Raw genomic sequence first — 15,171 nt, 5'->3', positions numbered from 1 at the left:
TTTTTTTTTTTTTTTTTTTTTTTTTTTTTTTTGAGACGGAGTCTTGCTCTGTCCCCCAGGCTGGAGTGCAGTGGCGCGATCTCAGCTCACTGCAAGCTCCGCCTCCTGGGTTTACGCCATTCTCCTGCCTCAGCCTCCCGAGTAGCTGGGACTACAGGCGCCCGCCACCTCGCCCGGCTACTTTTTTGTGTTTTTAGTAGAGACGGGGTTTCACCGTGTTAGCCAGGATGGTCTCGATCTCCTGACCTTGTGATCCGCCCGCCTCGGCCTCCCAAAGTGCTGGGATTACAGGCTTGAGCCACCGCGCCCGGCCAGAACTTTTAAATATCTCAGTGTCCAGGCTGCATCTGAGACCAGATAAATCTGAGTCTTTGGTAGTGAGATCTAGCCATCAATAGCTTTTAAAGCTCTCTGGGTGATTCCAGTGTGCAGTCAAGGTTTCAGAGCCACTGTAGCAGGTCAGAGCATTGTAGAAAATTACAACATTTATAGCTGAAGCAAACCCCAGGAAAAGGCAACTGGGTTTTCAAAAAGATAAGGGGACTTTCTCCAAGTAGGGAAACAGGTATTAGAACCCAGGGATCCCAGTTTATATGCTTTTACCTGGCTTTCAAGCCCTTTATATTCTATCCCTACCCTACCTTTTCTGTTGGCCTTATTTTTTGCCTCTCCCAAACACCCAGTCTTCTCTTATGGAGCCAGTTAGGCTGGTATTGCTGTCCCTAAAAATTCAGTTCTAATACTTCATTGCTTGCAATTTTGAGGGCACCCTCATTTATCCCCTCTACTGATTCATTCCTGAAGTACAGAATGAATATGTAAGTGCCCTACTCAAAAACCTCAATAGCTCTCCTGTAACAATAATACCTGAACTCCTTAGTTTGGCCATAAAAGGACCTTTATCATCTGGCTTCAGACTACTTTCCTATTCCTAGATGTATCACTCCTTCATTCCTACAGTTATCCGTAATCTGGTTCTATGGTACTCAAATTTTGCTCCATTGTTAAGATATATTTTGGAGATAAAGCCAATAAAACTTCTGATGGATTGAATGTGGAAGATGAGAGAAGAATCAAGAATGATTCATAGATTTTGACCTTAAGCAACTGGCAGGTAGTAAACAATGGAGGAAAAACTATTCTGAATATATTAAATTTGAAATGCCTATTAGATATTCAAAGGGACATTTCAGTAGGCAATTCAAAATAGATGATATGCATCTATAGCTTACATGGGAGGAAGGGTGGCTCAGAGATGGAGATATGACCAATACCAGTGTTCTGTATTACATGTGACTAAAATTTGGAGGTCTTTGTTCACTTGGCAGAAAAAGAAATAAAGTTACTGAGTTTATATGTGTAATACCTGTTTCCAGGGATCTCACAATCTAGACAAAAGATAAATACACCAATTATATAAAAGGCAGGGAAGGGTGGAATCAATGCTAAACCAAAGATGCCATAAGCTTTCATAAAGGGAATAACAGGGAGATGAGGCTGTGGCCATTCTTCCTAAGTGCCAGAATGATGATTTGGGACTTGACTAGACAGACAAAGTTCTTGAACTGATCAGAACTCTGATCAGTTTTAGTGTAAAGCTGATCATTTTTAATTGATCCATGTACTGTTTTAGAAAAACTATCCTTACAGTTTGTGTAGAATGTATTAAAATGGGGTGTGGTGGCTCACGCCTGTAATCCCAACACTTTGGGAGGATGAGGTGTGTGGATTCCTTGAGCCCAGGAGTTTGAGACCAGCCTGGATAATATAGTGAAACCCTGTCTCTATAAAAAAAAAAACTACAAAAATAAGTCAGGTGTGGTGGAGCACCTGTGGTCCCAGCCACTCAGAAGGCTGAGGTGGGAGAATCACTTGAGCCTAGGAGGACAAAGCTGCAGTGAGCTGTGATCACGCCACTGCCCTACAGTCTGGGCAACAGAGCGACACCCTGTCTCAAAAAAAAAAAAAACAAAAACAAAAAAAAGGAGGGCACATTTGGAGATAGGGAGATCATTAGTTAGGCGGCTACATGATTTATTATTTTTATGGGCTTATTTTTACCTCCCTTCCAAAATCATAAGGTTCTTGATATCAAGTATTTCTCTTGCATTACCAATAGAATTCTTTGCATACACAAGAGCTGAGAAAATATTTGCATATTATCTTGCTGCCATTTTATTTATTTTTTTCTGTAGAATTTCCTACTGCCTCATTGCCTCCTTTACCAATTCAGCTCAGTCTTTGCTGGGTTCTCCTACTCTGTTTGACCTATAAATATTGACATACCACCAAGGATTTATTCTGGGTCTTCTCTTCCCTCTGAATACTTTTCTCTGAGGTAATTCATCAGTCCTATGGCTTTAAATCCCATTTATATGATAAACATTTCCAAATTCATATCTCTATCTCTTATCTACCTTTTCCCCCATGCAAGCTATAGATGTATATCATCTATATTGACTTGCCTACTGAAATTTCCCCCTGAATATCTAATAGGCATTTCAAGTTTAACATGTTCAGGATAGTTTTACTCCATTGTTCACCACTGTCAGTTACTAAAGTAAAAAACATATGAATCTTTCTTGATTCTTCTGTCCCTTATCTTCTGTATTCAATCCATCAGAACTTCTGTTGGTTCTGTCTCCAAAATATCTTAAACTGGTCCACTTCTTTTGATCTACATTGCTATCACTTTAATCTAACCACCATTCTCCCTAGCCTTCTAGAACTGGTCCCTCAACTTCATCTCTTGCTCTCCAATACATTCTCTACCCGGAACCAGTAATCTTTAAAAAATGTAAATCAGATTATGCCACTTCCATGTTTAAAACCCTCTAATCATGGATCTATATATAATATCCACAATAAAATCCAAACTCCTTAGCATGGCCTATATGACCTTACATGATCTGACCCTTGACTATCAGTCTGACTTCAACTCCTACTATGTTCCCTTTGATCTCTATATTCAGTCACACTGGCCCCTTTCTATTCTTCAAACATGTCAAGCTCATGCAAAGCTTTCTATTTCTCAAATATGCAAAAACTATGGCTATTTCTTTTTTAAGTTCCACTGCCCAAAAGCTCTTATCCCAGTTTTTTACAGAATGGCTTTGTGTGTGTGTATAATTTAGATTTCAGCTTGAATGGCCACCTCTCTAGAAAAGCCTTCCCTGATCATCCTGTGTAATGTTGTGTCCTCTTCTAGACACTCTATTACGTTTCCCCTCTTAGTTTTTCTGTTTGTTTGTTTTTGTCTTTTGCACAGTCCTTCTTACTATCTGAAATGATTTTTTGCATTCATTCTTGTCTCTTGTCTGCTCACTGCATTAGGATGTTAAGCTAAATGGCAGCAGAAACTTTATCTGTCATGTTGTATTCCATAGATTTTTTAAAAAGATGACTGGCTTCTGGCAGGCATAGTAGCTCATGCCTGTAATCCCAGCACTTTGGGAGGCTGCGGCAGGTAGCTCACTTGAGGCCAGGAGTTTGAGACCAGCTTGGCCAACATGGCAAAACCCCATCTATACTAAAAAAATACAAAAATTAGCTGGGTGTGGTGGCACACATCTGTAATCCCAGCTACTTGGGAGGCTGAGGCACGAGAATTGCTTGAGTCTGGGAGGTGGAGGTTGCAGTGAGCCAAGGTTGCACCACTGCACTCCAGCCTGGGCAACAGAGCAAAGCTCTGTCTCAAAAACAAAACAAAACAAAACAAAACAAAAACACACACAAAAAACTTCACATTAAAAAGCTGACTGGCTTCTGGATAGGGAATGTATTGGATAGCAAGAGATAAAGAGCTTAGAATAGTTCCTGGCATATACTAGGCATCATTAAATATTTATTGAATACAGGAATATACATTATCTCAATTGAGTCTCACTACAAAATATTTGGAGGAAGTAGAGATGTATTATTTCCCCCATTATATATATTGGGAAATCGAAAGTTTGGTGACTTTTCTAATGCAATTCGTGGCAGCATCTCATACTTTTCCGAGTACATCAAGCTCCCCCACCCCACAGCAACATGAATAGCCATAATGGGAATATTCCTTTCTTATCACTTTTGCATGAATAAGGTGCTTGCATTAGTTTCCTTTGGCTGCCATAACCAATTGCCACAAACTTGGTAGCTTAAAACAACTAAAATTAATTTTCTCACAGTTCTGGAGGTCAGAAGTCTAAAATCAAGGCATTGGCAGAGGTGCACTTCCTAGGGAGGTGCTGGGGAGAATCCAACTCTTGCCTCTTGTAGCTTCTGGTGGCTGTTGGCATGCCTTGGCTTGTGGCCACACGTCTCTGCTCTGTCTTCACATTGCCTTTCTGTGTGCGTGTGTGTGTGTGTGTGTGTGTGTGTGTGGTGCACATTCCTTGGCTTGTGGCCACATCCCTCTGCTCTGTCTTCACATTGCCTTTCTGTGTGTGTGTGTGTGTGTGTGTTGTGCATCCCCAAACCCCCTCTGCCTCTCTAAGGATACATGTGATTGTACCCAGATAATCCAGGCTAAGCACCTCCTCTTAAGACCCTTAATTTAATTACATTATTTGCTATATAAAGTAATATTCCCACACTATGGGATTAGGACATGGGCATATCTTTTCGGGGTAGTCATCAATTCAACCCTACAGTGCTCATACTATTTTACTGCAGTACTAAATTCTCAGAACTCTATTTAATGGGCCAGTCTCTTTACTGTTTTATTGCAGAACCAGATTCTCAGAACTGTCTAATGAGCCAGTCTCTTTTTATATAGCTCATCATTCATTCATTAACAAATATTTAGTGAGCACCTAATACATGCTGTGCACTGCTAGAAATAGGGTATATATTGATAAACAATAGTAAGCACTTTATGTGTGGGGTGAAAGAGGGTGTTATTAATAATTACATTGGGATAGCCAGCATAAACCAGGACTATACCAGGCAAAGCAGGTCCTGTGACCACCTTACTTATGATGCATGTTGTTAGGCTAGGATAATGAACTAGACCAAGACCCTGCCTGCTAGTATTTCTCCCTTTGCCATTTTTCTTTTCTAAGTCAAACATAGTGTTTAGTTTTTAAAGTTCTTAAATGAATAGCATGCATAGCAGTATGACTGAAGTGATTTTACTGGACTTCATCAATATGTAGATCACTTATACCTTTGGATATTGGACTTGTAACCTGGGAGTACAAGGACCATTCCAGAGCAAAATTTTCTGTATTAGATAGGCTAGGGATACACATGAGCCTTAAGTAAGGGAGGACAACCGGCGCTTTTAGTTCACTGTACAGTTGACTCTTGAACAACGTGGGTTTGAACTGCGTAAGTACACTAATAAGTGGATTTTCTTCCACCTCTGCTACTCTTGAGACAGCCCCAGTGAGGTCTTGACAGCAAAACCAACCCCTCCTCTTCTTTCTCCACCTTAGCCTACTCAGTGTGATGACTACAAGGATAAAGATTTTTATTATGATCCACTTCCACTTAGCGAACAGTAAATACATTTCTTTTCCTTATGACTTTCTTTTTTTTTGAGATGGAGTCTTGTTCTGTCCCCCAGGCTGGAGTGCAGTGGCGCGATCTCGGCTCACTGCAAGCTCCGCCTCCTGGGTTTACGCCATTCTCCTGCCTCAGCCTCCCGAGTAGCTGGGACTACAGGCGCCCACCACCTCGCCCGGCTAGTTTTTTGTGTTTTTAGTAGAGACGGAGTTTCACCGTGTTAGCCAGGATGGTCTTGATCTCCTGACCTTGTGATCCGCCTGCCTCGGACTCCCAAAGTGCTGGGATTACAGGCTTGAGCCACCGTGCCCGGCCTCCTTATGACTTTCTTTATAACATTTTCTTAAATTTTTTTTTTTTTTTTTTTGGCTGGGAGCAGTGACTCACACCTGTTATCCTAGCACTTTGGAAAGCCAAGGCAGGAAGATCACTTGAGCTCAGGAATTCAAGACTAGCCTGAGTAACATAGTGAGACCCTGTCTCTATGAAAAAAAAAAATTAAAAATTAGCTAGGTGTAGTGGTGTGCATCTGTAGTCCCAGCTACTTGGGAGGCTGAGGTGGGAGGATCACTTGAGCCTGGAAGGTTGAGGCTGTGGTGAGCCATGTGGTGAGATCGCGCCACTGTACTCCAGCCTGGGCGACAGAGCGAGACCTTGTTTCAAAAAATAATTATTTTTTTTTACCTTTTTTTTTTTAAGAGACAGAGTCTTACTATTTTGCCCAGGCTGTTCTCGAATTCCTGGCCTCAAGCAATCCTCCCGCCTTAGCCTCCCAAGGTGTTGGGGTAGCAGGTGTGAGCTATCACACTCGGCCCATTTCCTTTTTTTTCGCTTACTTTATTGTTAAAAATATAGCACATAATACATATAACATACAAAATATGTGTTAATAGATGGTTTATCAGTAAAGTCAACAGTAGGCTATTAGTAGTTAAGTGTTTGGGAAGCCAAAAGTTATATGTGGATTTTTGACTGTGCAGTGAGGGATGTGTTGATGACCCCTAACCTCCACATTGTTCAAGGGTCAACTATATTTCATAATTCATTTAATTTAGAAAAATTAAAGTTAGAGAATGGATGATGTTCATCTGTAACACTCCTGAAAGGTGACCAAAATTACTGGCAGCAACTTAAGATAAACAGGCTTCAAGTTATGTGCAATTCCCAGTGTTCCTTTCTTACCAAAGTAATAAAGCATATATGAATGCAAGTTACTGAGAATATTATTATAGGGATAATATTGCATCCAGTCTCATTGATTGACTGATTGAGACGAAGTCTTGTTTTGTCACCCAGCCTGGAGTGGAGTGGCGCGATTTTGGCTCACTGCAACCTCTGCCTCCCAGTTTCAAGCGATCCTCGTGTCTCAGCCTCCTGAGTAGCTGGGATTACAGACATATGCCACCACGCCCAGCTAATTGTTTTGTATTTTTAGTACAGATGGGGCTTCACTGTGTTGGCCAGGCTGATCTGGAACTCCTGGGCTCAAGTGATCTGTCCGCCTCAGCCTCCCAAAGTGCTGGGATTAAAGGTGTGAGCTACTGTGCCTGGCCACTTTTATTAATAAAGAAAATCATTTGCAAATTTTGTTTCTTCATAATTTTTATTAGTGACAATATTTATAATATAACCCAGCCGGGCATGGTGGTGGCTCATACCTGTAATCCCAGCACTTTGGGAGGCTGAGGCGGCTAGATCACTTGAGGTCAGGAGTTTGAGACCAGCCTGGCCAACATGATGAAACCCTGTCTCCACTAGAAATAAAAAATTTGTAATCCACCTACTTGGGAAGCTGAGGCACAATTGCTTGAACCCAGGAGGTGGAGGTTGCAGTGAGCCGAGATCGCACCACTGCACTCCAGCAGCCTGGGTGACAGAGCGAGACCCTATCTTAAAATAATAATAATAATTTATAACCAAATGTAATCAAAATGCTAAAACAACACAGTTAAAGAATCAGTTCTAGAAAATGCAAATTATTTAACTGGGATAGAGAAACGTAAGTGTAATAAACCAAGTTTCTCATCTTGTTTCAAGGGGAAGAAAGCACATGTCCAGAGCACAGGTTTTATACATTAAAAATTATTTATAAAATGCTCAAGTTTACATTTTAAAGGATGCTTCCATATGCAGGGGAAATATCCTTATTTCCATTTTATGACTGATGTTTGGAGAAACTAATTTACCTGTATCTTTTTCTTTCCCTTTTATTTTTTTTTTTTCTTTAGAGACATGACCTTGCTCTGTTACACAGGCTGGAGTGCAGTGGTGATCATAGCTAACTACAACCTTGAACTCCTGGGCTCAAAGAATCCTCTGGCCTCAGCCTCCCAAGTAGCTAGGACTATAGGTACATATTATCATGTCTGACTACTTTTAAAACTTTTCTTTTTTTTTTAAGAGCTAGGGTCTAGCTATGTTGCCCAGGTTAGTCTTGAACTCCTCGCCTCAGCCTCCCAAAGTGCTGGGATTACAGGTATGAGCCACCCCAGCCCGATATCTGTTTTTTAAACTTTTATTCCAGTGATCTTTCCATGACTTTATACTTTATCTCTTAATAGAGCATAGAGTGAGCAGAAGTAAACAAAATAGACACTAGAAAAGCACAGAAAAGATCAATGAAACTAAGTGTTGGCTTTTATAAAAGCTAAAAAAGTCAATAAACCTTTAGACTAGCAGAGAAAAAGAGAGAAGACGCAAATAAACTCAGAAATGAGAAAGGAGACCTTACAATTGATACAACAGAAATATAAAAGATCATGAGACTACTCTGAACAATTATAACCAACAAATTGGATTAACTGGAAGAAATGGATAATTTCCTTGACACATAAAACCTACCAAAATTGAATTATGAAGAGAAAGAAAATCTAAATTGACCAATAACAGGTAGGAGCTCAAATCAGTAGTAAAAAGTTTCTCATCAAAGAAAAGCCCAGGACCACATGGTTGCACTGGTGAATGCTACCAAACATTTAAAGAATATTCCTTGTTTGAATATTTTTGATTAGTGATTCAAACTGCGTACTCATTATTGGTCTATTCAGATTTTCTATTTTTCATGGTTCAGTCTTCCTAGGTTGTATATGTCTAGGAACTTAATCATTTCTTCTAGGTTATCCAATTTGCTGGCATGTGATTGTCCACAGTAGTCTCTTATGATCCTTTGTGTTTCTGTGGTACCCACTGTAATGTCTCCTCTTTCATTTATAGTTATTTGAGTCTCCTTTCTTAGCCTAGCTAATGCTTTGTCAATTTTTGTTTTTCAAAAAAATAATTTAGTTCACTGATCTTTTCTATTGTTTTTCTGGTCTCTATTTCACTTGTGCTCTAATCTGTATTATTTCCTTTCCTCTGCAAACTTAGTTTGTTCTTGTATATCTAGTTCCTTCAGATGGAAAGTTACGTTATTTATTTGAGATCTTTCTTTTTCTTAATTGGGTATTTGTCGCCGTCACTTTCCCTCTTGAACTCCTTTTGCTGCATCCCATAAATGTATGTGTGGGTGTGTGTGTGTGTGTGTGTGTGTGTGTGTGTGTGTGTGTTTGATAGATCCACTCTGTTGCCCAGGCTGGAGTGCAGTGGTATGATCTTGGCTCACTGCAAGCTCCGCCTCTTGGGTTCAAGCGATTCTCCCACCTCAGCCTCCCAAGTAGCTGGGACTACAGGTGCCCACCACCACACCTGGCTAATTTTTGTATTTTTAGTAGAGATGGGGGTTTCACCATGTTGGCCAGGCTGGTCTTGAACTCCTGACTTCGAGTGATTTGCCAACCTTGGCCTCCCAAAGTGCTGAGATTACAGGCGTGAGCCACTGCAACCTGGCCACATCCCATAAATTTTGGTATGTTGTGTTTCCATTTTCATTTGTCTTAAGATATTTCTGATTTCTTCTTTGACCCACTGGTTGTTCAGGAGTGTTAATTCCACATACTTGGGAATTTTCCAAGTTTTCTCCTGTTATTTATTTCCAGTTTCATACCAGTGTATGAAGCCTTTCCTTGATGTGGTAGTAGATATAAATACACACATATGTATAGGTTTCCATCTATGATTCCTGGCTCATAACTCCCAGAGTCCTTGTTACAGTCTTTTGTTACAATGTTGGTATGTTAGGCCTCTGACTTCCTCCAGCGTTCCTTTCACCTGCCCCAAGGCAGGACTGTAATCTGATTGTGGGTCATAAGACCACCATTCCAGAGAGGGTCCCATCCCATACCTTGGGGGAAGGAATGCTAACGTCATGTAGCTTCTATAAAAAGCCAGGAGGACTGGATTTAGAGAGCTTCTGGATAGCTGAACACATGCAAGTTCCTGGAGGGCAGCTCGCCCAGGGAGGGCATGGGAGTTCTGTGCCCCTTCCCCCATACCTCACCCTGAGCATCTCTTCATCTGTATCCTTTGTAATAAAATAAATTGGTAAACATGTTTCCCTGAGTTCTGTGAGTCACTGGTGTGTAGCAAATTAATTGAACCCAAAGAGGGATTGTGGGAACCCCAACTTGAAGCCAGCTGTCAGAAGTTCCAGAGGCCCCAGACCTGTGACTGGTGTCTAGCAGTGTTGCAGGAGGGAAAGAGGACAATCTTGCGGGGGCTGAGCCCTTATCCTGTGGGATCAGACACTATTTCCAGGTAGTGTTGGAATTGAATTGGAAGACATCCAGTTGGTGTTTGTTGCCAAACTGATTGCTTACTTCTTGCTAGGGAGAAATCCCCACATATTTTGAGGTCACAGAAGTCTTCTGTATTGATGATGGTTGTGCTGGCATGAGAGCAGAGAGAAAACAGAATTTGAGGGTTTTTCCAAAACACTTGGCTATAAAAACACACTGTTCTGGTTGACAGTTACATTTTATTGTGACTGATTAGATAAAAGGTGGAGAAAAAGGGAACATTTGTGAACCAACAAGGAACTCAAAACAGAAAGCAAAAATACTATGGTAGAACAATGTCACCCAGTGCTGTCTCAGAGACTAATCTTGGCCCTAGAGCACTGCACATCTCCATTATCACATTTCTACAGTGGAGCTTAGGGCCTCTGTGACTGCTTCCCTCCCTTAGAAGAGAAAGTGCCTGTCAGAATATACAAATATACAAATATCCCTCTGTTTTGCGGGGAGAATGGTAAACCAAAAAACTGTCTTTTATTTTTAGTTAATTCACTGTATCTTTTTAAATTCTTTTTTCTGTCTCAAGCATCATTTTTACTGGAACTTCATGTTTTTTTAGACAGTGTTCTTATTCTTTTCTGGACAGAACATTTTAAAAGTTTGTGTTTCCTTTTTGCATTCTTTCACTGTGATCACAAGTCAGATATAAAATCCAGCTGGATCTGGCTAACAACTGTTGAGAAAGGGACTTAAATGAAGACATTCAATGGTAAATTCAGTGATGTCTTTCTGGTTATAGTTCACCTTTCCACATTTATGTATAGCCCAAAGGCAAACACATATATGCTGACAAACCACCAAAACAAAACCAGAGTAGGGGCAGGGGGGCGGGGGCTCATGCCTGTACTCAAAGGGATACCAAGATTGGAGGAAGGCTTGAGCTCAGGAATTTGAGGCCAGCCTGGGCAACATAGCAAGACTCCATCTTTACCTATATATGCACATGTATTTTATATAAACATAAAAGCTGGAGGGGGGGGGAACAGAGTCATCATTTCAAGGTCTGAAGTTATGATTTTTGAGAACTTGGAGAACTGAGAATTTAGGAAAAAAGGTATGCAGGAAAATAGGAAGATATAATTTTGACAATCTCTGATAAATTTAAGAGAGACAAAGATGATCATGATCAATGTTTACAGCATGTGCTTATGATCTTTTGAAGAAGAGAGAATATAAGATAATATTAGAAGTCAAAGGGCAAGTGTTCTTTCTTGCACTCAAGAGTCAATGGAGGCAACAGTAAAGAACTACTTTTTTTTTTTTTTTTTAAGAGATGGGATCTAGCTATTTTGCCCAGCCTGGTCTTGAACTCCAGGGCTCAAGCAATCCCCCCACTTCAACATCCCAAAGTGCTGGGATTACAGATGTGTGCCACCTCATCTGACCTATAAATGATTATTTAAATAAACAGCTACTCCTTTGTCATCATTACTATCTATAAACCAAATGTTGCTCATTGAAGTCAGCATTAGTTTTTGCTTCATCTCTATGTTCTTCCCAGCATAGTGTGTGATACATTATCGTCATTCAATAAACATTTGTTAAATTATTAGGGTGGTAGAAGTGACATGGGTCTCTCTCCAACAAGGTCATGGGTGAACTCATAATCAATAAACACTTACTAAGTGCGTTCCACATTTTATACTTTTCTAAGTGTTTTATATGTATACACCACCACAGGAGATGGTTGATATTACTGTTCTCTCTTTACAGACAAGGAAGCTGAGGCACAGAGAAATGAGTACATGACAGAATTGGGATTTGAGACTAGGCAGTATGGGTTATAGAGCCTATATGCTATATCAGCACCTATATGATCTCAGGTCAATCAGAAAAATGCCCCAGGATAACTCTACAATGCATTAAACCAGAGCTCATACCTGCCCAACCCAAGAACCAAAAACAGGAAGTGTCACACTAGGCTAGAGAGTCACTATACATGTATAAAGTGACAGTGGGCTAATAGTAAGCCAGGAATCTGGAAGGGCCTCTGCTAGCCTGTAAATTGGGGCAATCACTAATACCCAAAGCGTGTTTAGTGGGTATGGTACAGTCGATTTCAGAAGCTCTTACCCTGGCTGGGTGCCTTTATGCTGTGCAAAAATTGCAGAGCGTAAGCAAGAGCAAGAGCAAGAAAATGAGAAGGAGGAAGAGAAAGATTAAAAGCCAAGGACAAAAACAGGCATGGGAGATGGGGGTGGGGAACAGATGGATCCAGAAGGCCAACTTCAGAAATTGATAAATCAATTGTGGTCACACCATGCTTCAATTGAGAGAGTTTTAAACCTTCCCCCTAACTCCACCCATCAAATCCTGCTCCTAAAAAGCCTTGTTCCTTTTGATCAAAGGAATAATATAAATACTGACAAGTAACAATATACATGGCCTATTATTTTTATTTTTCATTTATTATTTTTTTTAGAGACAGTATCTTTCTCTGTTACTCAGGTTGGAGTGCAATGGCATGTTCATAGTTCACTGTAGCTTCAAACTTTCGGGCTCAAGGGATCCTCCTTCCTCAGCTGCCTGAGCAGCTAGGACCACAGGTACGCACCACCACACCCAAACTAAGAATATGGCTTAAAAAACAACAAAAGAAAAAACAAAAACAAAACAGACAAAAAAATACCTCTCTGCTGTGGTCTGAAAGCCTGTGTCTCCCCTAAATTCATATGTTGAAATTCTAACCCCCAAGGTGATCATATTAAGAAATGGGGGCCCTTAGTGGGAGGTAATTAAATCCTAAGGACAGAACCCTCATCAATGGGATTAGTTCCCTTATGAAAGAGGCCCGAGGTGCTTGTTTGCTCCTTCTACCATGTGAGGGTACATCAAGAAGGCACTATTTATGTATCAGAACAAGGGCCCTCATCAGACACTGAATCTGTCGGGTTTTTTTTTGTTTTTTTTTTTTTTGAGATGGAGTCTCACTCTGTAGCCCCGGCTGGAGTGCAGTGGTATGATCTTGGCTCACTGCAACCTCTACCTCCCATGTTCAAGCAATTCTCCTGCCTCAGCCTTCTGGGCAGTTGCATTACAGGCACCCACCACCATGCCCAGCTAATTTTTTTGTATTTTTAGTAGAGAGAGGGTTTCACCATGTTGGCCAGGTCTCAATTCTTGACCTCAAGTGATCCACCCACCTCGGCCTCCCAAAGTGCTGGGATATAGGTGTGAGCTGCACGCCCAGCCTGTTGGTGTTTTGATTTTGGATTTTCCAGCTTCCAAAACTGTCAAAAATAAATTACTGTACTTTAAAAGCTACCTGTTTTATGGTATTTTGTTATAGCAGCCTGCACAGACTAATGCACTTTCAAACCAATCCTTTATAACAGAGACTAGACTAGCAGGTAGAGTGATATATTGATATATGAAATTTAGCTTGACTTTAATTAAAAATTTTTAATTTGGCATAATAATCTCTCCAAGGGAGATAATTAGGAAGAAATGGCACTGATTAGACAAAAGTAGTACACAATTTTTTTCCTCATTGACTAAAGATGTTTGCCATTTCCATTTGTCCAACTGCTACAGATAGATGCACAGAAAGATAAACTGCTAATAGGCACCAGGAGAAGAGTAAGAACAGCAGTTCATCCAAAAAAAAAAAAAAAAAAAAAAAAAGGCCCATTATCCAATTCATGTGCAATTTCTCCCAGGACTTACATAGCTGAGACCTCAGGGAAGAAAGGGGACAAAGGAAGAACACACTAGGTGAGTGGCACCATCGAGTAGGATGTGGAACAGACATCATGAGCCTGGGCATTAATCAGTATGTGTCAGAACAGAAAGCTATATTTAAAAAAACAAATTTTATTAAATAAAGCTGTATTTTTGAAATTTGAATTTTCCTTTTTTTGTTGTTGAACTTCCTTTTGGAATCCATTACATTTTAATAAAACTTACTTTGAAAAAAATCTCAGATACACTATAGGTAAATAAATGTTGTTATTTACAAAGATGGGCCAGGGAGAAATGTGAGACAGTATAACTTGGGGCCAGGCACAGAGTTATTCATTTATTCAATAAATATTTACTGAATGCCTACTATGTGCCAGGCATTATGCTAAGATGCTGGGGATATATCTACTAATGAAGAAGGAAGAAATTGTCTCTGCTTACATGTAACTAAAAGTCCTTGGGAGAAGAAAGATAGTGAAAAATAAATCCAAATGTGATGTGTTATGAAAGAGGAAGTACAAAGTGCCATGACTATGAGTGGAAAGAGCAGTAAAAGGTGAGCAGAGGAGCAGCTGTCAGTCAAAAGAAATCAAAAGCTAAGATAAAAATCAGAAATACTCAGGATGGGTGGGAATAGATGGAAATCCATAAAGTCAAAGAGATTTGAGTAGCTTGACTTCAAATAGGTTGAATATTTCAGTAAGGTAAGGACTTTATTCTTTTTCTTTCTGGGCCTTTGTCCAGAGAGTGGGAAAATTTTGAAAGATTTGGTCTGAATCCAGGTTTTAAAAATTATTTTTATGGATTGATTAATATTGTTATACACAACAGGGCTACAGAATGTAGGAGATGGGGTAACTGTCCCCAAAGAGGTCATAGTCTTGTTGGAGAGACAATGTATAAACATAGAAAAAAATAAAAGAGGTCTCTTAGGAGACTATAAATGAATAAAGCCTTAATGAAGGCAGAGGAAGAAGTTTCTATGGGCAGAAATAATAAGGAATGATGTCTTGCTAGAGATGTCCTACTTTAGAACTTATTGGTGAATTATGACATTCTAAGACAGGCCTAAGTGTACAAGACTTAGAACTAAAATTAGGCATTAGAAACTGCCTCCCTGTTTGGACTGGCTGATGGGAGGGGGAGGTTCAGCAATACAGGGGAGATTCAGTAGCCAAAGATGGGTTCATCTATAACTATGATGAGATAAAGAGTTGACACCAAGATTATACATTCTAGTGTCTAGAAGGGGGGTTTTTCTGTATTTGTCTGTTCTCACACTGCTATAAAGATACTGCCTGAGACTAAGTAATTTATAAAGAAAATAGGT

This window comes from Theropithecus gelada, chromosome 14 (assembly GCF_003255815.1).
Source record: "Theropithecus gelada isolate Dixy chromosome 14, Tgel_1.0, whole genome shotgun sequence".
NCBI lineage: Eukaryota > Metazoa > Chordata > Mammalia > Primates > Cercopithecidae > Theropithecus > Theropithecus gelada.
Note: the sequence above shows the minus strand (reverse complement) of the source record.